Source organism: Zingiber officinale, chromosome 8A (assembly GCF_018446385.1).
Source record: "Zingiber officinale cultivar Zhangliang chromosome 8A, Zo_v1.1, whole genome shotgun sequence".
NCBI lineage: Eukaryota > Viridiplantae > Streptophyta > Magnoliopsida > Zingiberales > Zingiberaceae > Zingiber > Zingiber officinale.
Genome location: NC_056000.1, coordinates 138,095,060 through 138,120,518, shown reverse-complemented (window position 1 = coordinate 138,120,518; position 25,459 = coordinate 138,095,060). Strand labels below are relative to the sequence as shown.

Genomic DNA, 25,459 nt, shown 5'->3' with positions numbered 1-25,459 from the left:
AATTCTAGTCCAACTCAAGACTTAACACTTGGGGAGGAAAATTTAACACTAAAAATAGAAATTAATAAATTAAAAGATCTTTTAGAAAAATTTATAACAAGATCTAAAAATTTAGATCTTATTTTAAATAATCAAAAACAATCTACAACAAAATTGGACTTAGCTACAAGTCAAGTTCAAATAAAATGTTTAAATCACTAATAACCCAACATAAACAAAATAAAGCATGAGTTCCGAAAGCGTGTTTAACCATGTAAGTAGGAATTAACCAATATTATATACCCAAAGATAAAATATATTATGTAAATATGATAAACCAAATCAAAAACCAAAACACAAACGAAGACTAACAAATTCAAAATCGAAATATTTTAAAACCCACCAAAACTTAGACTATCATCAAGTCAAATATAACTATAAAAGTAATTGACATAAACCTAGAACTAAAACTTAAAAAATTCAAGCCAATAATCCACGGGGAGAGCTCCAGAATAGCTGACACCTCCAAAAATAATCTACTCGGCAGGGTAACCAAAAGTAACCTACTCGACAGGCTAATTAGAATTAGAGTAAAAAAGGGACGAGGTTTAACTTGACCTACGGTACTGGTGAACTTTTGGATGATAGTACATTAGGGAAGCTTAGTCTATACATATCTAGGAAGATATGGCTTCGAACTGGTGCATTTGGCTAAGTGAAATTAACCGAAGCTACCCTTTACAGATTCTAACTAGTTAGACCAAAGTTTTGTACTAAGTTCAGTGGATAGGACTATTTAGAAAACCTTGAAGGCATGGTTACTCTAATGATGTCCAGGAGACTCACCATAACCCAGAAGTTTATTCAAAGAATATATGTTTGTTGAGCTCAAAGCTAAACCTGAATCTAACACAAAGTTAAACTAAACCGTAAAAATTAAATCTGACTCATCTCACAAAATTATAGGATTCCCTGATTGAAAATTTAGACTGGGTGAGATGACTAAGGATTAAATTAAATTAAATTTAAATTAAATTAAATTAAATTAAAAATAAATTAAAATTAAATTAAATTAAAATTAAAAATAAAATAAATTAAATTAAATTAAATTAAAATTAAATCAAATTAAAATTAAATTAAATTTAAATTAAATTTAAATTATGTTAAATTTAAATTATTTTAACTTAAAATATTATTTTTAAAATTTATTTTAACTTAAAAATTATTTTTAAAATTTAGTTTAAATTAAAAAATTATTTTAAAATTTTATTTTAAATTCAAAATTATTTTAAAAATTTATTTTAACTTAACAAAATTATTTTAAAAATTTATTTTAACTTAAAAATTTATTTTTTAAAAAAATTATTTTAACTTAAAAAAAATTTTTAACTTTAATATATATATATATATATATATATATATATATATATATAAACTTTAAAAAAAAAAGATGAAACCACGGTAAAAAATGAGAGGCGGGCGTCCCTATTATTCCCGTTCGAGGCGCTCGGAAGGCACTCTGGGAGCCCCGCCTCGGCGGACCTCGGGCGCTCGGAACCCCCTATATAGGGGGGGGGGGGGGTATAGGGGTGCCCGCTTCCTTTGCACCACAACCTTTTTACTCTTGCAAAGGCTTTAACCGAGCTTTACCGTGAGAGTGATCAAAATTAAAATTTTACTTTTCCTACAGTTATTACGCTGTTGCGAGTCAATTGAGGTCATCAGTTCTAGTATGTCTTTCATGATGCCTCAGTAAAAATTTCTTTCTTTTTTAAATTTCTAAGTTGCTTTTAAAATTTTCTACTTAGTATGTTTTTTTAATAATTTAGGAAGCGTTCTAGATTTGATGCTAGACCCTCTACTGCTAGCACAGACCCTAGGTTTCCTACTGAGGAACTTAGGATTAGGTTTGATAGTACCATCTACATGCCAATTTGGACTAGATGTTTAGATAGATCTTTCTTTGCACGTTCATGCATTCCAACTGTAGAAGTCATTGACTGCTACAGATTGCATCGTCTAGTTTATTGTACGAGTCCAATTAACATAAGTCTATGTGCTGAACTCTACAATAATCTAGTTAGAGTAGATGACCTTGTATATACCACTAGGGTAGCTGGTAGGGATATCACATTATATCCTATCGTCCTCCGTACCTTCCTAGAGTTACGTCCTTCTGCATGCATTTTTCAGTGCTATCCACCTAGGGATCCACCATTTGGTGATCCCTACTCACACATTACCCTAGATACGATTTACTCGTATTTTTTTTTTTGGTACCCACTATTACCATGTTTAGGTATGTCTCCCTTGGAGTTCAAGATTATGTTCTCTATAGGGTCTTGGTCTCCTACATTTTGCCACTGACCACTCACGACATCGCGATGATGCATCCTTTCCACTCATTTTTACTTTATACCCTATGCCATAGATTATACATAGACATTAGTCTTCATGTTTTTCATACTATTATCTATTCTGCTGGATTTGTCATGAGCAAACAGGTACATATGCCCTTTTGCCACATCCTGACTGCATTCCTTGCATCCCTACAGATTGACATCACTAGAGGTGATGTCAAAGTCTTGACCGAGTTTGACATGGTAAGGTCTAGGAACTTTTCCTTAGGAGGGATTCATATAGATGATGAGGGTATTATGTCTTGGTGGAGGAGGGGGCTAGCTACAGCCTGCTCTGGACGACGAGCCAGATGCCGAGGGAGGCAGCAGAGGTAGATGAGTTTATGGAGGTACTTTTCGGTGACGATGACCCTGCTCCAGCATCGCCTCTAGTATGAGCACCACGTCCCGCTCCTCGCACCCTAGCTGATCGGGTCACCGGACTCGAGACTGCCATGACTGGTCTTCGGGAGGAGGTATCTAGCATACGACGGGAGATTGTTGATCTTGGACGAGACATACGTCAGGACATCTCCGATCTACAACAGGACGTCTCTGATCTTCGACGGGACTTTGCTAGCTCTCAGCACGATGCCCGGACATGACATGCTGAGTTGATATAGTTGTTTCGCTTATTGAGTTTCGGACCACCCTCCTCATCATCCCGATAGATTAGCTTGTTATCATCTACATGTAGTTTATCTTGACTTTTGTATTTATGTGTAACGCCCGAAAATTCTCAAAACTATTTTAGAAATATCCTAGTATTTTTCTGGAATTTTAGGATATTTTTCTGGAATTTTTAGAGTAGCGGAAGTAGCAAAAATAAATAGAAAACGAAAAACGGCCTAGGCGGGAATTGAACCCGAGACCTATGGTTTAAGGGATATCACTAGTAACCAGTTGAACCCAGCAGGGCCGTGCTGAAAGGAAAGGGAAACAATTTTATTTAAGTTGGAGTTGGGCCGGAATTATCACTTAATATAGATAGGAAATAATTAAGTGAAGAGTTATTCTTTTTCTTTGATCGTAGCTTTTCTCCACCCCAACCTAATTCCGCCGCCCACTTCCCTCTCCTCCTCTCTCGGCGCCCAAGCCCCCAAGGGCTCTCGGATCACTTTCCGGCGACGACTCCAACACGAGGACGTTCCCCTCCGCGAGAAGAGCACGTGGACGCGAGCGGTTCTTCGAGAAGAGCGTTCTTTTGGAAAACCTAGCGCTTAGATTTGTAAGAATCTTCGCACAAGAGGTAAGAAACCCCTTACCTGCAGTATAAGTAGCTCCCGTTTGGTTTTCTATGCATTAGTTTAGTTATATGCAGATTTTTTCGACACAAAGGGGTGTATTTAACCCTCCTCGCAGGTTTAGGGATTTAGTGAGTACCTTTAGATGGGCCGGACACGTCTTTCCCCCTTCAGTTGGAGGTTTTAGAATGTTGTCGGGTGCCTAGAGGTAGTCTCCCTAATAGAGGGGAGAGTTAAAGCACACTAGGTGTTCGATTAAATGATTAGCTTGGAAAAAATGCAACTTAGGCATTTTTAATAGCTCAGAAAATGCAATAGGAGCATTTAAAATAGCTTAATCAGTTTTATTACAGCTTATATGGGACTAGATGTCCAATGGGTGGGCTCCCACAGTCGCCTCTAGGTTCAGACAACCTAGCTCTAGGTTTAGATAACCTAGAAATAGCAAGAACAGTCAAAAATACAGCTATATCAGTATTTTACTTTTCAGTGGCACTGTACGGGATTAGATATCCATTGGGCTGGACTCCCACAGTCGGTCCCTAGGTTCAGATAACCTAGTAACCTTTCTGAATTCGGGACTTGCAAACCCGGGTCTAGTTAGGGATGCACGCACAGCAAGTACAGTTGTCGGGCCCAAGCAGCAGCATGATTATTATTTTGAACTATTATGTATATAGTTTTCAAAACCTCACAATCAGTTATGTGAATATGGTTTAAAATCAAAAATTAGCTCAGTTCAGCTTAGTTCATGTTTTTAGCTCAGTTTCTTCCTATGATGTTATATGGTAGCCCTATGTTTCAGTTTTTGGTTATACATGCTGTAGATGTTAGTATGCCATGACTAGCTTTGCTTCTATGTATGTATGTCATGCCATGTTTGACATGTTCAGCATATGTTTTAAATAGCATGTTTTAAAAACATTATTAGCACCGTATGCATGTTTTTGTGAGGTAGATGGTTTCTTACTAAGCTTTAAGCTTACAGATTCTACTTTCCTTATACTGCAGATAAAGGTAAAGGAAAGATGGACTAGCAGAGGAAGCTGGAGGGCAATGCAGAGATGATGTGTGTGGCAGGAACTTGGAATAAAAGATTCTTAGGGGATTTAGAAAATTCCAACAATTGAACTCTCAGTATTTCTATTTCCATGCACTTTTAATTTGTTAAATGCCACGAACTAGTAAACCCTGTTTTATTTCAAGTTTAGAATGCTAGCTTTATGTTATTAGGGTATGTTCTGTGTATAGCATGAGTGAAATGTGAGATTTTGGCACGCACAAGTGCTGAAATCAGGGGTTCTGATTCGAAATCAGAAACCCAGATCGGTCTACAGACCGATCAGAGATGGGCTGTGCCACTGGATCGGTCAGCTGACCGATCCAGTCGCGAACAGAGAGTTGGCCTCTGTTATGGATCGGTCATCCGACCGATCCATATGCGAACAGCGAGCACAGAAGCTCACTGATCGGTCAGCCGACCGATCAGTGAGCCACTGGATCGGTCAAGCCGACCGATCAGTGAGCCACTGGATCGGTCAAGCCGACCGATTAGTGAGCCACTGGATCGGTCAAGCCGACCGATCAGTGTGCTCCTGGATCGGTCGGTAGACCGATCCAGCCGCATACAAAAGCGATGTAGCTTATGGATCGGTCAGCCGACCGATCCAGAGTTTTTCTCCGTACCAGTATCAAGCTGGGTCGATCAATAGATCGATCCGACAGCCCAATCGATCCACGGATCGATTGAAACGCCTGATTACAGCTAGCAGAACATCTGGGAGGCATAGATTATCTTCCCGAGCATGTGTACAACTCCTAGGTACACCTAGAATATTAAGTTCAGATTTTACAGTAATCAGTTTAGCGAAATTTTAATCAATCCAGATTTCCGCAATAGTAAAATTTAGCACAGCATAACGTAACGATCAACCTTACAGCTTAGTTAGTAGAAGGCGGGTCGTTACATTATGAATTGACTTAGTCATATTTCCTTTTATCTCAGAATTTGACTTGTCTTGTGCTAGGATTCTCAAAATTCAAAATTGTTTTAAAAAATTAGGTTGTATTTAAATTCTAGAATAAAATTTTTATATTTTCAAAATTTCCCATTCTTAGAATTTCAAAAATTAGTTTTAGCCTTACACTAGTTCAATCCTAAGAAAGCATGTTCCTATAGGGCTAGAAGTTGAGCATCTCACCAACACACTAGGACTACCTTCTTTGTGATTGTTGAACATAGAAAGGGGTGAGATACATAGGCAGATTACTTGAACTTAAGATGCTTATTTCAGTGCATCGACATAAGTCTGGGCATTAAATAAAAAACTAACATTAATCAGGTTAAGTTATTAAGCTTAGTCAAATACTAACCGATCACAATTGACTTAACCTGCCACCAAGTGAAAGCTGCTCTCCTCTAATGTCAGGTTCAAGAGGAGAATTAATTATTTTCATACTTATTTTCCTTTTATTTTGAAATTAGCTTTTGAAAAATATTCCCTTAAAAATATTTTAAATATGTTTAAAAATCTAACTTACTTTTACAAATCTAATTTGATAAACCTATTTTTGAAAACTATTTTTTTTTTTTAAATTTGGATCTTATTTTTTTTATTTGGGTCTTAACAAATTGATTTTTTTAATAAAAACTTAGTTTTGAAAATTGAATCTTACAAACTTAGTTTTGAAAATTAGATTTTACTTAGTTTTGAAAATTAGATTTTTCAAACTGAGTTTTGAAAATTAAATCTTACTTAGTTTTGAAAATTTGATTTTTCAAACTCAATTTTGAAAATCGTGTTTATCCGCACAGTGTTTAAATTTAAATTTACTTTTGTAAATTGGTATACTTACAAATTAGCCTTTATAAAACTTATGTTTGCAAAGTGTTTTAAGTTTGAAAATTAGGTTAATTTTAAAAAGTTTATCTTTACAAATTACTATAAAAATTTACAAAGTTATCTTTCTAAGTTATCTTTCAAACTTCCCCAAGTCAATCTGACTTTCATTTGAATACTCTATTATATTGTTTTTTGCTTCCTTAATTACTTAATTTTTATCTATTTTTTGTTTTTTTGATGAATATCAAAGTGGGAGGGTTAGGTGGTTTAAGTTAGTTAGAAACAAAATATCAAACAAAGCTAACTTAAAAATCTTATAAATGCTTGTTTTTACTTGCATATTTTTTAACTAACTTAACCTAAGTTGTAATTGCATCAAAAAGGGGGAGATTGTTGGTGCGGTTAGCACTAATGGTCTAACTCAAGTTTTGATGAATGATAAAATAGGTTAAGTTAGTTTCATCGTGATCTAACACTTTGACCAAGTGTGCAAGGGAAGGCTAGCTTGGTCGATGGTGTAACGCCCAAAAATTCTCAAATTAATTTTAGAAATATTCTATTATTTTTCTGAAATTTTAGAATATTTTTCTGGAATTTTTAGAATAGCCGAAGTAGCAAAATTAAATAAAAAACGTAAAAATAGCCTAAGCGGGAATTGAACCCGAGACCTATTAGACTCTATGCTTTATAGATGACTCTAGTAACCAAGGGGCCCCAGCAGGGGTGTGCTGAAAGAAGAGGAGAGGAATTTTATTTATGATTGAGTTTGGACGAATTAATCACTTAATATAAATAGGGAATTTAAGTGAGAGATTTTATTTTCTGAACGACAATTTCCCTCACCCTAAACCCTCATCGTCGAACCTCTTTCTCCTCCTCAACTCTCTCGGCGCCCAAGCCCAAGAAGCCTAGGGTTTCGTCCCTAGGGTCGTAGGAGCACCTTCCGGTGATAATTCCGGCACGAGGACGCTCCCCTCCGCGAGAAGGAAGCGTAGACGCAAGAGAATCGCCGAAACAATCATCTTCTCCGGAAACCTAGCGATCAGATTCGTAAGGAAACTAGCGCAGGATGTAAGTAACCCCTCACCTGCAGCATAAGTAGCTATTCGCATGCTTTTATGATTCTAGATCGCTTTTATGACCTTAGTGTAGTTGTATGCAGAATTAGAGCACACCAGGTGCTCGATAAAATGACTAGTATAGTCATATACCACAGTAGGCATTTTTAATAGTACAGTTAAATGTCATAGATGTATTTTATTAACATACATGGTCTTGCTTCAGTTATATGGGACTACGGTCCAATGGGTGGGCTCCCATAGTCGCCTCTAGGTTCAGATAACCTAGCTCTAGGTTCAGATAACCTAGTAAAAGCAAGATAAGATATATTAGCTATGAATCAGTATTTTACTTTATCAGTGGCACTGTACTGGACTTCAGTTGTCCATGGGTTGGGCTCCCATAGTCGTCCCTAGGTTTAGATAACCTAGTACCCTACTAGATTCGGGACTTGCTACCTCGGACTTAGTTAGGGATGCACACACAGCAAGTACAGTTGTCGGGCCCATCAGCAGCATATTTATTATTTTTATCTATTATGGAAATAGTTTTCAAACCTTTACAAATCAGATATATGAATACAGTTCAGTGACAGCAGTAATCTGATACAAGTCTTTGCTTAGCTCATGTATCGGTTCAGCTTCCTTGATGGTACAGTAATTAGTTTATGTTCAGTATGTGATTGCTATGATTTACATGTCCATATACCATGCTCCTAACACTTTTAGTATGGTTCTCTTTATGTATATTAGCATAGCATCTTTTAAAGAGCTTGATTTCTTCGTATGCATGTTTTTGTGAGGTAGATGGTTTCTTACTAAGCTCCCAAGCTTATAGTTTCCCCTTTTCCTTATGCTGCAGATAAAGGTAAAGGGAAGATGGATTAGCGGAGGCTGGAGGGCGATGCGATAAAGATGTGTGTGCAAGGAACTTGGAATAAAGACTCTTGGGGAGTAGCCCACCTAAAGACTTAGAATTTCAGCTTTTAGTTACTTTTCTGCACTTTTAGGATGCTAAGTCTCATGATTTGTGAACCTAAGGGTTTTGCCATGCTTAGACTGCTAATTGTCTTGTTAATAGATAGTAAAAGGTGAGTGATGTTATGTTTTAGTGATTTCTGGAAGTTCTGTATGAAGTCGGGTCTGATTTCTGCAGAAATCAGAAACCCAATCGATCAGTCGATCGATTAAGCAGTCCTCAATCGATTAGTCATCGATTGGATGAAGTCCCCGCGTACATAACACTATGGAATCAATCAGCTGATCGATTGAGGAGCCCTCGATCGATCAGCCGATCGATTGGGAAGCGATCTGCCGCATACAGAGAGCTGATGAGTCGATCAGCTGATCGATCGGTCATGGATCGATCAGCCGATCGATCGGAAATTTAAATCCCGTGAACAGAGAGCTTCTGAATCGATCTCTAGATCGATTGGCCAGACTGGATCGATTAGCTGATCGATCCAGACGGGACTTTAGTGCACAGTAGCACGTTGAATCAATCAGTGGATCGATCAAATAACTCCAATCGATCAGCCAATCGATTGGAATGTCTGATTTCAGCCAGAAGCGTCTGTTTTCAGGTTTATTCTCAGATAGCAAGTTTGGCTTCCCCTCTTAGTATGTGTACAACCTTAGAAAGGTACTCTGAACATAGAATTTCATATTTTATAGCAAATAGCAAAGGGTTTTAAATTAGTTCAATTTCTGCACCTTATAGTAAAGTTTAGCACAACGATTGTAACCCCCGACCTTACAGTCTAGTCAGTAGGAGGCAGGGCGTTACAGAGTGGTATCAGAACAAGTTTCATACTTCCTCACACACACATTAGCATTGAACCTGCAGCTTCCAAGTAAGAATACCTCTCACTTTATTTATAATTGTTTGCTTCCATGCTTATAGAAACTAAAGCTTATTTATGTATGACAACATCTAACACGGTAATAGTAGTTATGTACCTATGATTATATTAGTGATGTATGTCCTCTACTTCTCTAGAAAATGGTACAAGGATGCCCAGCTAGGAAGACACCAGCTACTGAGCCCCAGCATGAGGCAGGCAGCTCAGTGCCTCCCCCAGACCATGCAGCAGTAGTGGCTCAGTTACAGAAACAACTAGCTGAACAACAACAGGAGATAGCCACCCTAAGGGCTAATCAGCAAAACACTCCCACTGTCACTCCAGAACCAAACTTAACAACCCCAGTAGTTATAGAGGTTCCACCAGTCCAACTTGCAGCACCAGTAGCCCCAGCAGCAGGGGCAAGGAGAGAAGTTTATCTCATCCAGTGGCAGAAAATCAAACCAGAGAATTTCTCAGGCACCAGCGAACCTTGTGATGCCCAAGCATGGTTCAAAACACTGGAGAGTACGATGGAGCTTCTGGACTAACATGAAAAGGTGAAATGCGCCTCTTTCTGCCTGACAGGAGACACACGTATATGGTGGGAGAGAATTAAAGAGAAGCACCCAGTGAACCAGATGACATGGGATGACTTCGAGAGAGAGTTTTTTGAGGAATTCTTTCACACGCGGGTCACAAACCGCCACTATGACGAGTTCACTGAATTTCGTCAGGGCAACCTTTTAGTTGAGGAGGACGTGAAGAAATTCAACAGACTAGCTCGTCTATGCCCCGAATTAGTCAACACTGAAAGAGAACAAGTCCGGTTGATGCTTAAAATGCTAAGACCGGAAATAGCAATGAATGTGGCCAGCGGTGTACATAGGCCGCAAACTATTGAAGAACTGATAAGTAGTGCTCTGACCACCGAGCATTACCAGAACAACATCAAACTGCAGAAGCAAGCCGTTTCAGAGTCTAAGGGCCAAGGAGGCTCAGGTACTCAGAAACACCAGGGACAAAGCTCTAACTGGAAAGGGAACTCCGGTAACAAACGTAAACTAGGGAGTTACCCAAAAGGAGGACCAACTAGTAAACAACCTAGCTACCCCAAGTGCTCTACTTGTGGGAAATTCCACCTCGGAGTTTGTCGCAAGGGCACACGAGGATGCTTCGAATGTGGCCAGGAGGGGCATATGGCTAAACAATGCCCGAACAAGACCAGTTCTCCTACACCACAACCGATTCAGTACGGAAGTAACCCAGCACAGTTACATCAGATGCAGGCTGCTATAGATGGACCACACATCAACCAGGGCAGACTAGAAGCCCCCTCAGCCATGACGAACGAGAGGATCTACTCACTCACTAGAGAGGACGTAGCGAATGCCTCGATGGTTGTTACAGGTCAGATTAGTGTTTTACAGCAAAGTGCAACTGTCTTATTCGATACTGGGGCAATCCATTCTTATATATCCAGGGCATTTGCTGAAAAGTTAGCAATACCTCCAGATGTACTCAGTGGTTAATTTTTGACAACACTACCGTCAGGAGAGATCATGGCATCCACGCATTGGCTCCAAGCAGTGCCAATCATTATAGCAGACAGAGAGCTTTTTAGTGATCTGATAGTGCTAGATATGGCTGACTACGATGTCATCTTGGGAATGGACTTTCTGATCAAGTACAGTGCCTCCATAGAGTGTAGTAAACAGAAAGTTGTATTCCAACCTGAAGCAGTGGTACAGTTTGGGTATATCGGAGAACCAAAGAGGAAGGCCAAGAAGTTTCTCTCAGCTCTAAAAGCACAGAAACTACTTAATTCAGGATGTACGGGATTCCTAGCGCATGTAGTCAGTACCAGTCAGGACAAGAACTGAAAGCTAGAGGAGGTCCGAGTTGTATGTGACTACCCAGCAGTCTTCCCTGAGGAGTTACCAGGCCTAGCACCAGACAGGGAGATTGAATTTGAGATAGAACTTATTCCCGGTACAAACCCCATCTCCAAAGCACCTTACCGCATGGCTCCAGTAGAACTGAAGGAACTTCAGGAGCAACTACAGGAGCTGCTCGACAAGGGCTTCATACACCCTAGTCACTCACCATGGGGAGCGCCTGTATTGTTCGTGAAGAAGAAGGACGGGAGCATGCGCCTGTGTATAGACTACCGAGCACTAAACCAAGTCACGATTAAGAACAGGTATCCTCTTCCCAGGATAGATGACCTGTTTGATCAGCTAAAGGGAGCAACAGTGTTCTCTAAAATAGACCTCAGATCTGGATATCACCAAGTGAGAGTTAAAGAGGGTGATATACCCAAGACAGCTTTCAGAACCAGATACGGACATTACGAGTTCGTAGTCATGCCCTTTGGTGTGACGAATGCTCCAGCTACTTTCATGGACCTCATGAACAGAGTATTCAGAGAATACTTAGATAAGTATGTCATCGTGTTCATCGACGACATCCTTATTTATTCCAAAACTCAGGAAGAACACGCAGAGCACCTGAAGATAGTACTGCAGACCCTTCAGCAGAACCAGCTATACGCCAAGTTCACGAAATGTGAATTCTAGCTCGATCAAGTATCCTTTCTGGGTCACATCATCTCCAAAAATGGTATCATGGTAGACCCCGGTAAGATAGAGGCTGTGAGTAACTGGAAAAGACCTAAGAACACCAGTGAAATCAGAAGCTTTTTGGGACTAGCAGGCTATTACAGAAAATTTGTAGAGGATTTCTCCAGGATAGCCTCCCCACTGACAGCTCTCACCAGAAAGAACAAAAAATTTCAGTGGACAGAGGACTGTGAGAATAGTTTCATGGAGCTCAAAAGAAGATTGACTAGTGCACTCATTCTGACTTTGCCAGAAAACACAGACAACTTTGATATTTATAGCGATGCCTCTAAATTGGGACTAGGAGCAGTACTGATGTAAAATGGCAAGGTGATCGCCTATGCCTCCAGACAACTCAAGGACTATGAGAGGAACTACCCTACTCATGACTTTGAGCTTGCAGCAGTTGTGTTCGCCCTTAAAATTTGGAGACATTACCTGTATGGAGCTCATTGCAGAATGTATACAGATCATCAGAATCTGAAGTACTTCTTCACTCAGAAGGATCTGAATATGCGACAGCGCAGATGGCTCGAGCTGGTCAAGGATTATGACATAGACATCCTCTACCATCCAGGAAAGGCCAATAAGGTGGCAGACGCACTTAGCAGGAAGTCCAGTGCTACCTTACTATCCCTCTCAGCTATGTCACCGCCCCTACAAAAGAAGATTACAGATTTCGGTCTTGAACTTATAGTTGGGCAACTCTCTACTATGACATTAGCATCTACCCTGCTTGGTGACATTCAGACAGCCCAGGATCAGGACCCTGAAAATCAGAAAATCAAGCAAGGGTTAGCAGAATCAGAAAGTGGAGAGTTTAAAGTATCTGATAGTGGGGTATTGTATTTTGGTGACAGACTATGTGTTCTGGATCAGGAGGAACTACGAAGGAAGATCCTAGATGAGGCTCACAGGACTCCTTATGCGATGCATCCTGGCTCCACCAAGATGTACCAAGACCTAAAGAAACATTTTTGGTGGCCTGGGATGAAAAGAGACATCGCTAGATATGTCAGTACCTGTTTGACCTGTCAGAGGGTCAAGGCAGAACTACCAGAGACCAGGAGGAGTTCTGCAGCCTATTCAGATCCCAGAATGGAAGTGGGAGGATATTTCTATGGATTTCATAGTGGGACTACCCAGAACCACGAATGGTTTTGATGCCATCTGGGTGATCGTCGACAAATTGACTAAGTCAGCCCACTTCTTAGCTATCAGGATATCGTACTCTATAGAGCAGCTGGCTCAGCTGTATCTCAAGGAGATCGTCAGACTGCATGGAGTCCCATGGACCATCATTTTAGACAGAGACAGTAGATTCATGTCACACTTCTGGGAGTGTGTACAGTCGGCATTGGGCACCAGGTTAAAGTTTAGCACAGCTTTCCATCCTCAGACAGATGGTCAGACGGAGCGGGTAAATCAGGTACTCGAAGATATGCTCCGAGCGTGTGCCCTAGACTTCAAGGGAAGTTGGTGCAAATATCTGTGTTTAGCAGTATTGCATACAACAACAGCTATCAGGCCACTATTGGCATGACACCCTACGAGGCTCTCTATGGGCGGAGGTGTAGATCTCCAATCTACTGGTATGAGAGTGGTGAACAAAAAGAACTAGAACTTCAGACAGATCTAGTGGCAGATACCACAGCAGCTATACAGCAAATCCGCCAGAGGATAGAGACAGCTCAGAGCCGCCAAAAAAGTTGTGCCGATACACGACGTCGACCTTTAGAGTTTTTAGTTGGAGATACGGTATTTCTCCGAGTGGCTCCCATGAAGGGAGTAATGCGTTTTGGGAAGAAGGGCAAATTAAGTCCCAGATATGTGGGACCATACCTTATCATTAGAAGAGTTGGCAAGGTAGCATATGAGCTAGAGCTACCCCAGGAGATGTCAGCTATTCATAATGTATTTCATGTCTCTATGCTGAAGAAGCATATCCCAGATGCCACCCAGGTGATTGAGCCCCAGTCGGTACAAGTCTGCGAAGACCTCAGCTATGATAGTCGGCCTATTCAGATAATAGACCGAGCAGTTAAGAAATTACGGAACAAGGAAGTACCATTAGCAAAAGCTATTTGGCAAAATCATACGATAGAAGAGGCAACTTGGGAGACAGAAGCTAGTATGAGGCAGAAGTACCCAGAATTATTCTAAGTTCGAGGACGAACTTTTTATAAGGTATGGGGGATTGTAAGGCCCAAAAATTCTCAAATTAATTTTAGAAATATTCTATTATTTTTCTGGAATTTTAGAATATTTTTCTGGAATTTTTAGAATAGCCAAAGTAGCAAAATTAAATAAAAACATAAAATAACCTAAGCGGGAATCAAACCCGAGACCTATTAGATTCTACGCTTTATAGATGACTCTAGTAACCAAGGGGCCCCAGTAGGGATGTACTGAAAGAAGAGGAGAGGAATTTTATTTATGATTGAGTTGGGCCGAATTAATCACTTAATATAAATAGGGAATTTAAGTGAGAGATTTTATTTTCTGAACGACAATTTCCCTCACCCTCAACCCTCACCGCCGAACCTCTTTCTCCTCCTCAACTCTCTCGGTGCCCAAGCCCAAGAAGCCTAGGGTTCCGTCCCTAGGGTCGTAGGAGCACCTTCCGATGACAATTCCGGCACGAGGACGCTCCCCTCCGCGAGAAGGAAGCGTAGACGCAAGAGGATCACCGAAACGATCATCTTCTCCGGAAACCTAGCGATCAGATTCGTAAGGAAACTAGCGCAGGATGTAAGTAACCCCTCACCTGCAGCATAAGTAGCTATTCGCATGCTTTTATGATTTTAGATCGCTTTTATGACCTTAGTGTAGTCGTATGCAGAATTAGAGCACACCAGGTGCTCGATAAAATGACTAGTATAGTCGTATACCACAGTAGGCATTTTTAATAGTACAGTTAAATGCCATAGATGTATTTCATTAACATACATGGTCTTGCTTCAGTTATATGGGACTACGGTCCAATGGGTGGGCTCCCATAGTCTCCTCTAGGTTCAGATAACCTAACTCTAGGTTCAGATAACCTAGTAAAAGAAAGATAAGATATATTAGCTATGAATTAGTATTTTACTTTATCAGTGGCACTGTACTGGACTTCAGTTATCCATGGGTTGGGCTCCCATAATCGCCGCTAGGTTTAGATAACCTAGTACCCTACTAGATTCGGGACTTGCTACCTCGGGCCTAGTTAGGGATGCACGCACAGCAAGTACAGTTGCCGGGCCCATCAGCAGCATGTTTAATATTTTTATCTATTATGGAAATAGGTTTCAAACCTTTACAAATCAGATATATGAATACAATTCAGTGACAGCAGTAATCTGATACAAGTCTTTGCTTAGCTCATGTATCGGTTTAGCTTCCTTGATGGTACAGTAATTAGTTTATGTTCAGTATGTGATTGCTATGATTTACATGTCCATATACCATGCTCCTAACACTTTTAGTATGATTCTCTTTATGTATATCAGCATAGCATCTTTTAAAGAGCATGATTTCTCCGTATGCATGTTTTTGTGAGGTAGATAGTTTCTTACTAAGCTCCCAAGCTTATAGTTTCCCTTTTTCCTTATTCTGCAGATAAAGGTAAAGGGAAGATGGATTAGGGGAGGCTGGAGGGCGATGCGATAAAGATGTGTGTGCAAGGAACTTGGAATAAAGACTCTTGGGGAGTAGCCCACCTAAAGACTTAGAATTTCAGCTTTTAGTTACTTTTCTGCACTTTTAGGATGCTAAGTCTCATGATTTGTGAACCTAAGGGTTTTGCCATGCTTAGACTGCTAATTGTCTTGTTAATAGATAGTAAAATGTGAGTGATGTTATGTTTTAGTGATTTCTGGAAGTTCTGTATGAAGTCGGGTCTGATTTCTACAGAAATCAGAAACCCAATCGATCAGCCGATCGATTGAGTAGTCCTCAATCGATCAGCCGATCGATTGGATGAAGTCCCCGCGTACAGAACACTATGGAATCGATCAGCTAATCGATTGAGGAGCCCTCGATCGATCAGCTGATCGATTGGGAAGCAATCTGCCGCATACAGAGAGCTGATGAATCGATCAGCTGATCGATCAGCCATGGATCGATCAGCCGATCAATCGGGAATTTAAATCCTGCGAACAGAGAGCTTCTGAATCGATCTCCGAATCGATTAGCTAGACTGGATCGATCAGCCGATCTATCTAGATGGGACTTTCGTGCACAGTAGCACGTTGAATCGATCAGTGGATCGATCAAATAACTCCAATCGATCAGCCGATCGATTGGAATGTCTGATTTCAGCCAGAAGTGTCTATTTTCAGGTTTGCGCTCAGATAGCAAGTTTGGCTTCCCCTCTTAGTATGTGTACAACCTTAGAAAGGTACTCTGAACATAGAATTCCAGATTTGATAGCAAATAGCAAAGGGTTTTAAATTAGTTCAGTTTCCGCACCTTATAGTAAAGTTTAGCACAGCGATTGTAACCCCCGGCCTTACAGTCTAGTCAGTAGGAGGCAGGGCGTTACAGATGGGCCGACCGGATAGCTGGCACGAAGCCCAGATAGGTTGAGGGGTTGGCCAGATGTCTAGCACGAAGTCCATCTAGATCAATGGGTTGACCGGATAGCTGGTATGAAGTTCAGATGGGTCGACTAGCTGACCGGACGTCTGACAGGTAAGTTAAGGTAAGTCTCTAGAGGGGAGTGACTGTAAGGACGCATTCCCAGAAAGGGAACTTAGGCGCCAATCCAACTTAGAACCATTTCAGAACTCTAAGTTGAAATCTTAACTAGATTCCGGTCTCAATGAGATAGAAGCTAATTACTGCTTTTATTATTATAACTGTACTATGCTAACACTTTATTTTATAGGGTAGTTTTTGCATATTGCCTCAGACTAACATTTTCATACAAGTTGCAGGAAAACAGAGGTACAGGCACTCAGAAGGGATCCGGGGGCCTAGAATGCAAGTTCTATCCTCTTATCGTTTCGCCACTTGAAGCACTCTGGTTGGATGGGCTACGTCACATTCCAGGAGCCAGAAAGGGATCCGGGCGCCCGGAGCCTCCCATATAAGGAGGGTGAGACTGGAGCAAAGTACAATTCACAACAAGATCGTCCAACACTTGCTCTGCTGTGCTGCGCTCCTGCGACACTGCGAAGCTCCTCCGACAACGCACTTCTTTTCATTCCTTATTGTTATCGGTATTATTTCTTTAAAAGCAATTGTAATTTCACTTGTAATATTTCGAATTGCTAGTGGATTGTCCAACGAAAGCACTCGATGAATGTGGGCCTTGGAGTATTAGTCAACGAAGACTCTGAACTAAGTAAAAATTACTTGTGTTAGCATTGTTCTGATTTCAATTTTATCTTTCCGCTGCATGCTCGATTTTCTACTAGAATTTCTAAATCGCTATTCACCCCCCTCTAGCGAATTACTTTATCCAATAGTTAGTTCCTCATCCATAGCACTCTGCCAAAGTGGGTTACAAATAGCTTCTCTATAGGATACAAGCTCAGAAAAATAATAAATAGATGCAACAAATGAAGCAAAATAATGAGAATAACAAGAGTAAACAAAATTTGATAGTTTAGTAGACTTACGAACACGAGTGGATTGAAAATGATGGAGAGAAGGATCATCTGCAACCTCAAGAGGTGATTGGGTAGTGGCAGAAGGAGGAGCATGTGGAGCAGATATCTCAAGAATCAAAGTACCAAATTAAGTTGAGCTACCAGTAGGAACTGTGGGTGAAGCTTCCTCAGTGTTGGTATTGAAAGGATCAATGCAAAGAAGATCCGACTTTGTGAACTAGCTGGAATAGAAAAGAATGAAATATGCTCAAGAAACACAACATGACGAGAGACATACAATTTTTGACTAACGAGATCAAAGTAACGATATCCTTTTTTAGTAACACTATAATCCAAAAAGACACAAAGAGCAGACCGAGAGGCTAATTTATTACGCTCAACATGTGGACGAAGGATGAAGGACAAAGTAAGTACAACCAAAAACACACAAAGAGGAAAGATAGGAGCATGCTCATACAATTTTTCAAAAGGTGACAAGCCTAAATTGTGTGAGGTTGAAATTCTATAAATCACGTGAGCAGTGGTAAGGATTGCTTCCCTCCAAAAGGTACTAGGAACAATGACAGACAATAAAAATGAATGGACTATTTCAACAAGATGCCTATGTTTTCGTTCAGCCACACCATTCTGTTCAGGAGTATCTATACAAATGGTTTGATGAATAGTACCATCAGAAGCAAGTAATTGTGAAAAATGATTCAAAGTGTATTCACCCCCCAAATCACAATGAAAACACTTTATGATACTAGAATATTGATTTTTTACAAGAGTTCTAAAGTTGTTGAAAATCATAAGATAAACAGACCTGTGTTTCATAAGATAGACCTAAGTGTAACTAGTGGAATCATCAATAAATGAAACATAATACCATGACCCCCCCCCCCCCTTTTTGTAGGAATAGGAGAGGGTCTCCACACATCAGAATGGATAAGATCAAATAGAGCATAAGAAAAAGAAATATTTTTAGAAAATGGTAAGATAAAAAATTTGGTCAGTTTATAACCACTACAATCAGAAATATCAGAACTTTTTAAAAGTCCTAATACTCCTATAGAAGCTAAAAACTGCAAACGAAATGCTGAAACATGACCTAAATGAGAGTGTCATAAATAAAAATCAGAAGATGAAGGACCCAGATGAAAAGATGATAAATCAACACTTGAAGCTACAACTTCTAATACTTTGAGTTGATCTAAAACATAGAGTCCTCCTTGCCTACGACCTGTCCCAATCAGCCTCTGAAATTGCGGGTCCTGAACATAACAGTTGAATGAAGAAAAAGAGACTAGGTATCTAGACTCAGATAATTGATTAACATAAACAAGATTTAAAGTAATACTCAGAATATAATAAACATCAATAAAAGATAAACAAGAATTGAACTGACACCTACTAATGACATAGGAGTACCATCAGCAGTCACAATAGATATAGATGAACGAGAAGAAAAAGAAATAAAAGATGATAAATTAGATGACATATGATGGGACGCACCAGAGTCCAAAATTCATAAGGATGAAGAGATACCTGAAATACTAGACAATGACAAACCTATATGAGAGGAAGCTGACATGGCAAAGGGTTGTGAAGTAAGAAACTGTTGAAACTTCTCCAACATATACAGATCAGATTTCCATGAAGCATTTACACGACTAGGCATGATGAAAGAATGAATAATGCTCAGAATAACCAAACTATAATGATACACATCTGTACGATCCGTAAAACTTGGTGTCAAGACAACCCGTGGTCACACAAAGAATTCAAGGCAGAAAAGAATATCAAATGTACAAATCAACAGCACAGGGCGTCGATGTCGAAATCAGTAGAAAAGGACGTCAATACCAAAATCGGTAACACAGGGTGTCGACATCGAAATCAATAGAAAAGAGCATCAGCGTCGAAATCAGCAACATAGGACATCGGTGTTGAAATCGACAGAAAAGAGTGTCAATGCCGAAATCAGCAGAAAAGAGCGCCGGCACCGAAATCGACAGGACAGGGCATCAGCGCCGAAATCGACAGAAAAGAGCATCAACGTCGAAATTGGCAGCACAAGGTGTCGGCGTTGAAATCAGTAAAAAAAAGATGTCTTACCGAAATCAATAGCAACAGTAGGAGACAACAGCGACAACAAAAAGCAATAACAAGAGACAGTAGAAAAAAATAGGTTAGAGAAGGAGAACCATTTTAATACAATGTAGAAATTAAGAATAGGAAAAAACTAGCTATATTATTGAATCCAAAAATTGATACTTAGAAATACAGAGTAAAAGGTCTTATATAGTTCAGTTAAGAAACCCTAAACCCTAAACATAAAAGGGAAAAAGATTAAATTATCTTAAAAACTATAAACAAATAAATATATAAATCTAACAATTATTAGGCGAGAGACTAATCAGTTGATAAGCCTTGAACAATTCATGGTGCATTTACTTTTCCTAAAGTTGCTGATGATGTTGGAAGTATTTTACATTCATGAATATGGTAATTATTGATGTATATGTAATTTTGTAAATTTTGCACTTCAATATGATGGATGATCATTCTTGTTGATACTTTTTCTCTATCGGCATAGGTTCTTATAGACTTTGATCCGAGTTTCACATCAGCTCTTCCTGAAGATAAAGCAGTTGATTGATCTATATGTGTTAGAGAGAGCCTTGTTATCCATGCATTCTTCATGTGGAAATGTGGTAAGTTGATTGTTTTATGTTCATAGAAGTTAATCTGTTTGTTTAAATATATAGGGATGTTGACTCACATGTGATAGTTTTTTGATACTATATTATCCCTGATGACTTTTTTGTTGCTTCTGTGTTTCTAACTTTTCTTGATCTGTATATCAAAACAAATTCGTCTCCAACTAGTCTTTCGTAACAAACTTCTTTTGACACCTCTATTTGGAGGCATAGAGAAATATTCAATCCTCCTATTAATGGATGACAACTCTTCTTGCAAATGATCATGTGACTAGAGTGAGTGCCTTTTAAGTGAGTCGTAATAGCTTAACTTCGCCCCAAGGTTAAAACTAAAATTGTATCATTCTTCTCCAAGTAGTATCCGGCCTCCACAAAAGCACCAAGCAATAGGGATGTTTCGGCCACCACAAGAGGAAGAGAGGGAAAGGATGTTGGCCGGCCACAATCACCAAGGAAAAGAGAAGAGAAAATAATAAGAGGTTCACCTCATGAAGGCACCCTTACCCCTTCTTTTATATTCCTTGGCCTTGGCAAATTAGGAAATTTAATTACAATAAAATTTCCCTAATTTCCTTGACATGATTTAATTGAGAAAAATAAAATAAAATTTCCCCAATTAAACTATAATGGTCGGCCACATCAAAAGAGAGCAATTAAGGAAAAATTTTTCCACAAGAAAAATTAAAGTTTCTTTATTTGCTTCCGGAAAAATTTTAAAATAAAATTTTTCCAAAATAATCCCTTCATGGTTGATCAAAAGAAATTTTCATAATTTTAACTTCTTATCATGTGAATAATTTTAAAGAGAAAAATAAAATCTCTCTCCAATCTACAAATAAGGAAAGTGATCTAATCTCTTTCTTTTGTAGATCCTTTTAAAGAGAGATATTTTAATTTTATTTCTCTTTAATAAATTATATCTTTCACATAATAAAAATTAAAATTAAAACTTCTTTTTAATTAATTAGGGTCGGCCCCCACTAGCTTGGGTTCAAGCTAGGGCCGGCCACCCTAATTCATGCTTAGGCCGGCCCTAGCTTGGTTCCCAAGCTAGCTTGGTCGGCCCCATTAGGTAGGTATAGAAGGTGGGTATAGGTGGGTATAGTACTCTGTAAATAAGAGGCTACGATAGGGACAGAGAGGAGGAATTGGTTTTGGTCTCCCGATAAAATTAAGCATCTCGTGTTCGCCCCGAACACACAACTTAATTTTATCAATGATAATTCATTCCACTAGAGAACTATCATTGAACTACCGCACCAATCCCAAATTACATTTTTGGGCTCCTACTTATTATGAGTGTGTTAGTCTCCCTGTGTTTAAGATATCGAATGTCCACTAATTAAGTGAGTTACTGACAACTCATTTAATTAATATCTTAGTCCAAGAATAGTACACTACAACAAAAACTGCAAACGACAACACCCCTACAACAACGGTTTTAAGAGAAAGTGTTGCGTATTTGCTCAAAGACAACGGTTTTTGCCAAAACCGTTGTCTTTGAACTCCCCATTAAATATAAAAGACAACGGTTTTGGCAAAACTATTATCATTGAGCAATATTTTTTTTAAACGACAACACTTTTTACAACGATTTTATAAACCGTTGTCTTTATCCGCGTTTTTAGCGTCTACGACAACAGTTTTGAAAAAAAAAGTTGTAATTGAATTTGGTCATTTTCCCCCCTCGCTGTTTTCCTTTCCCTCGTTGTTTTCATTTCGGCGCCGTGTTTTTCCTTTGCGCTCCCAAACCTAGGGCAATTTTCTTTCCCTCTCCTCATACAATCTCTTCACGCCATCCCGTTGGCCACTGGATCTTCCTCCACAACGGTGTGCTCTCCTCTCTCTCTCATTCTCACCCTCACTCTTGATTTGTCTACCTTTGCCTCCTAAAGGTTCGAGATGAGCCATGTCCTTGGTGCGCTCCTTGCATCTTCCCATCTTCTGGCGCAAGCCTGGACCCGCTGCCTGCGTGCCAATGCAAGTAGCGCCAACTTCGTCATCGACAGGAGCGACGACGCGATCTTCGTCGCCTTCTCCGGGGCACAAGCCACTGCTTCGCCGTCTGGCCTCGGCAGAGGGTTCTTCAAACCTGTTTCCCTATACAGCGACACGCACGAGCTCTTTGTGCCGCTGGGAAGAGCTCTTTGCGTCAGATGTATCAAGTGATTTCTAGCTTGGATCAGGTTTGACTTCCATCACAATATCTGAAACCACGAGAAATCATCAGATCTGGGAAAAATAGCCAAGTGTATATTGAACTCCGATTTTTAACAAACGTATTTTCTTAATTCCTTAGTTTTCGTTTGGTTAGATCAACTACTGAATGTCACAAACCGGTGTAGGTTTTCCCCTGGTTTGATCTTTTGTCATTTCTCTTTCACCAAGTGCAGATCTTGATTGTTCCTTTTTCTCCTGAATAAATCGGGACGCTGGTTGTGTAAAACGGCAGTTGGGTCTACCCAGTGAAGCCTCTTCATCTCAGTAAAAATGACGACAACACTCACTTGGCAGTATACCAGCAGCAATGGTGGAAGCTACAAAGTTCAGATTTGGTAGTTCTTATTTCATTGTTTCTTCCTTCTCCTGTAAATTTAGTATTAATAAAAAGGAGATATCCTCTGAATCTGTAACATTTAAGATTAAAAATCAATCTACAAAGCTATCATACTTGTGATAAGTAATAGCAATTTAGCCATATGATCATGCTTCAATACAAAAAAATTAAAAAAAGTTTATACTGAATTGGAGGTTAACCTAGAAAAAATGTTTTCGATAAAAAATGATAGATTTACTAATCTAATAGGTGATTGTAAAGCCAGGTTGGTAGCTTTGAAGTACCAAATACCAAGTCAAATGTGGCTCTTGTCAAAATCAAATTTTTAATTGCCCGACAAAAGTTGCAGTGCTAACTTTTTTTGGTTGAATTTTCTCACAAGTACTGGAGATTGGTACTTTAACTGTACTGATTCGTTGTTGAACATGAAATCTATTTCTCTTATATTTGGTATTTAGATTCAATTTGTTGCCTTAGCTCCCCTTATTTAGTAATGTCATGAATCATTCTATTTTCTCTGAACATTTTGATTTCAAAGTATTGTTAGCATCACTAAAATTTGAAATTTCTTTATAGAAAACACCTGAATATTACGAATTCTATGCGACATTAGCCATGTAGCATCAAATCCACTAAATCATCCTAGTATATTCTTGTAGATTAGGTAGAAGTACAACATATGCTTATTTTAATGGTAGCAAGGAAAAATGTAAAACTTAAAAAGGAAGACTGTTTTGTGAGGGGTCATCTGTACTTGTTTGTGCATTTGTAACCTCTAACATTTATATGACAATTTTAAATATACAGATAATTTCTATTAGGTAGGTTGATTGTCAGTCAGAGAATTTGGCTGATGAACTTGAATGCTGTGGTACTAATTATATCTTAATATCTTTCTTATTATTTTTCAGTATATGGATGCTTGTATGAGTGTTGGCTATTTATTTGCTTCGTTCGTTTGTTTTTCAGCAGCAAATTTCTGCATGAGCCAGCATTTGTGGTGGTACCTACTAGATTAAGCTGACCTTTCTTGTTTGTGTGCCTACAGATTACCACATTTAATATCTCATTGGTTGTTCATGGAACTATAGCTGAAAATATGGATTTCCTAAAGGTACTGTATGATTTTGAATGATATAACTACTCACTTTTTTTTATCTGTTTAGGAGGATTCAAATCCATACGCTGTTCCCATGGCTATGGGAATCTACAAGCAACCACAAAGTCCTTTGGGCATCACAACTAGTACAATCATAAAGAGGATTGTTGCTAACCACGAAGCATATCAGGTATGTTCAAATAGGTCTTGACCCTATCGTATTCTCAAACTTTTTCTTAATTATTATTTTCATTTTTTAACATCATCCTATTATCATCCTAGTTTTTTTAAAAAAAAATCATATTCTAAGTGATTCTCAAATATTATCTTTAATTGGAGTAATTAACTTACTGTCACATATTCTATAGCAGTGTAACAAATCACACTTGGCTAATTTATCCTACAAGCAAAGTTGCTTATGCTTGTCCATCCTTCTTGCTCTACTTACATTGTAATTTGAAAAGGTAAGTTGTTTTTGCCATCCGATCCCTATGATGTTTGGAGGTGTCTTGATTTCTATGATCTTACCTTAGGTTTGTCTTCTTTGACTATGTTTTCCTATCATACACTAATGTACATTTCATTGATGCTTGACAGTTTCATCTTGATTTCTTGATGCAAGTGAAGTTCTATTGGATGGGGAGATATAAAACATTTGAAGTTGGAATGGTTGAGAAGCCAAATTGGACTAGTTACCCAGGAACCAACTTTGTTAAGTTTGAGCATCAAGGATAATATAGCTTATGGAAGATCTGCTACATCTGATCAGATTGAAGAAGCTGCTAAAACAATTCATGCACATGATTTCATAACTTCTCTTGAAATGGGATACGAAACTCAGGTTGATCTTGCACATGTTTAATTTTGAGCTTGTCTTTTGATCATGTTTAATTTTGGGTGAGTCTCATTTGATATTCTATTTTGCATTACACTTATTGAACATGATGCAATATAGGTTGGTAGGACTGGTTTAACATTGACTAAAGAACAGAAAATAAAAATCTCAATAGCTCGTGTTGTGCTTTCAATCCTTCTATTCTTCTACTGGATGAGGTCACAAGTGGACTTGATTTTGAGGCCGAAAAGGTTGTTCAAGAGGCTCTGGATATTCTCATGTTGGGGAGATCCACTATTATAATAGCTAGACGCCTTAGTCTTATTCTTCTCTATATTTGACTCTGGAAGTTCTTTCAAATTTTCATTTGCAGATACATGACAGTTCTTTCCTTTAAATACACTTGCAAATTTGCTGGATTTTGTTACATTTACATGCCTTTTCTTCAGCCATTTAGTTTGCACTTGATAGTGTTAAAACTCTACAGGTTCTAAGCATGTTTTGCATTTGTGTGACAGAGATTTCTATTGATCTGTTCCAAGAAGTAAATTGGTTGTTTGTTCAAGTGTGTCTTCTCACTTCTGCATAAGGTAAAAATTTGATCCTATATTTCTTCCTTAGTGTGTAATTTTGTTTCTAATGAATCTTTTAGTATTCAATACCTCTCAAACACATACATATCTG

The 25,459-nt window shown here is 38.9% G+C and overlaps 1 pseudogene; it reads left to right on the top strand.

The window, feature by feature from the left end:
* LOC122011332 overlaps positions 1 to 20,341 on the top strand; it is a 46,317-nt pseudogene extending 25,976 nt beyond the window's left edge.
* The last annotated feature ends 5,118 nt before the right edge of the window (positions 20,342 to 25,459 follow it).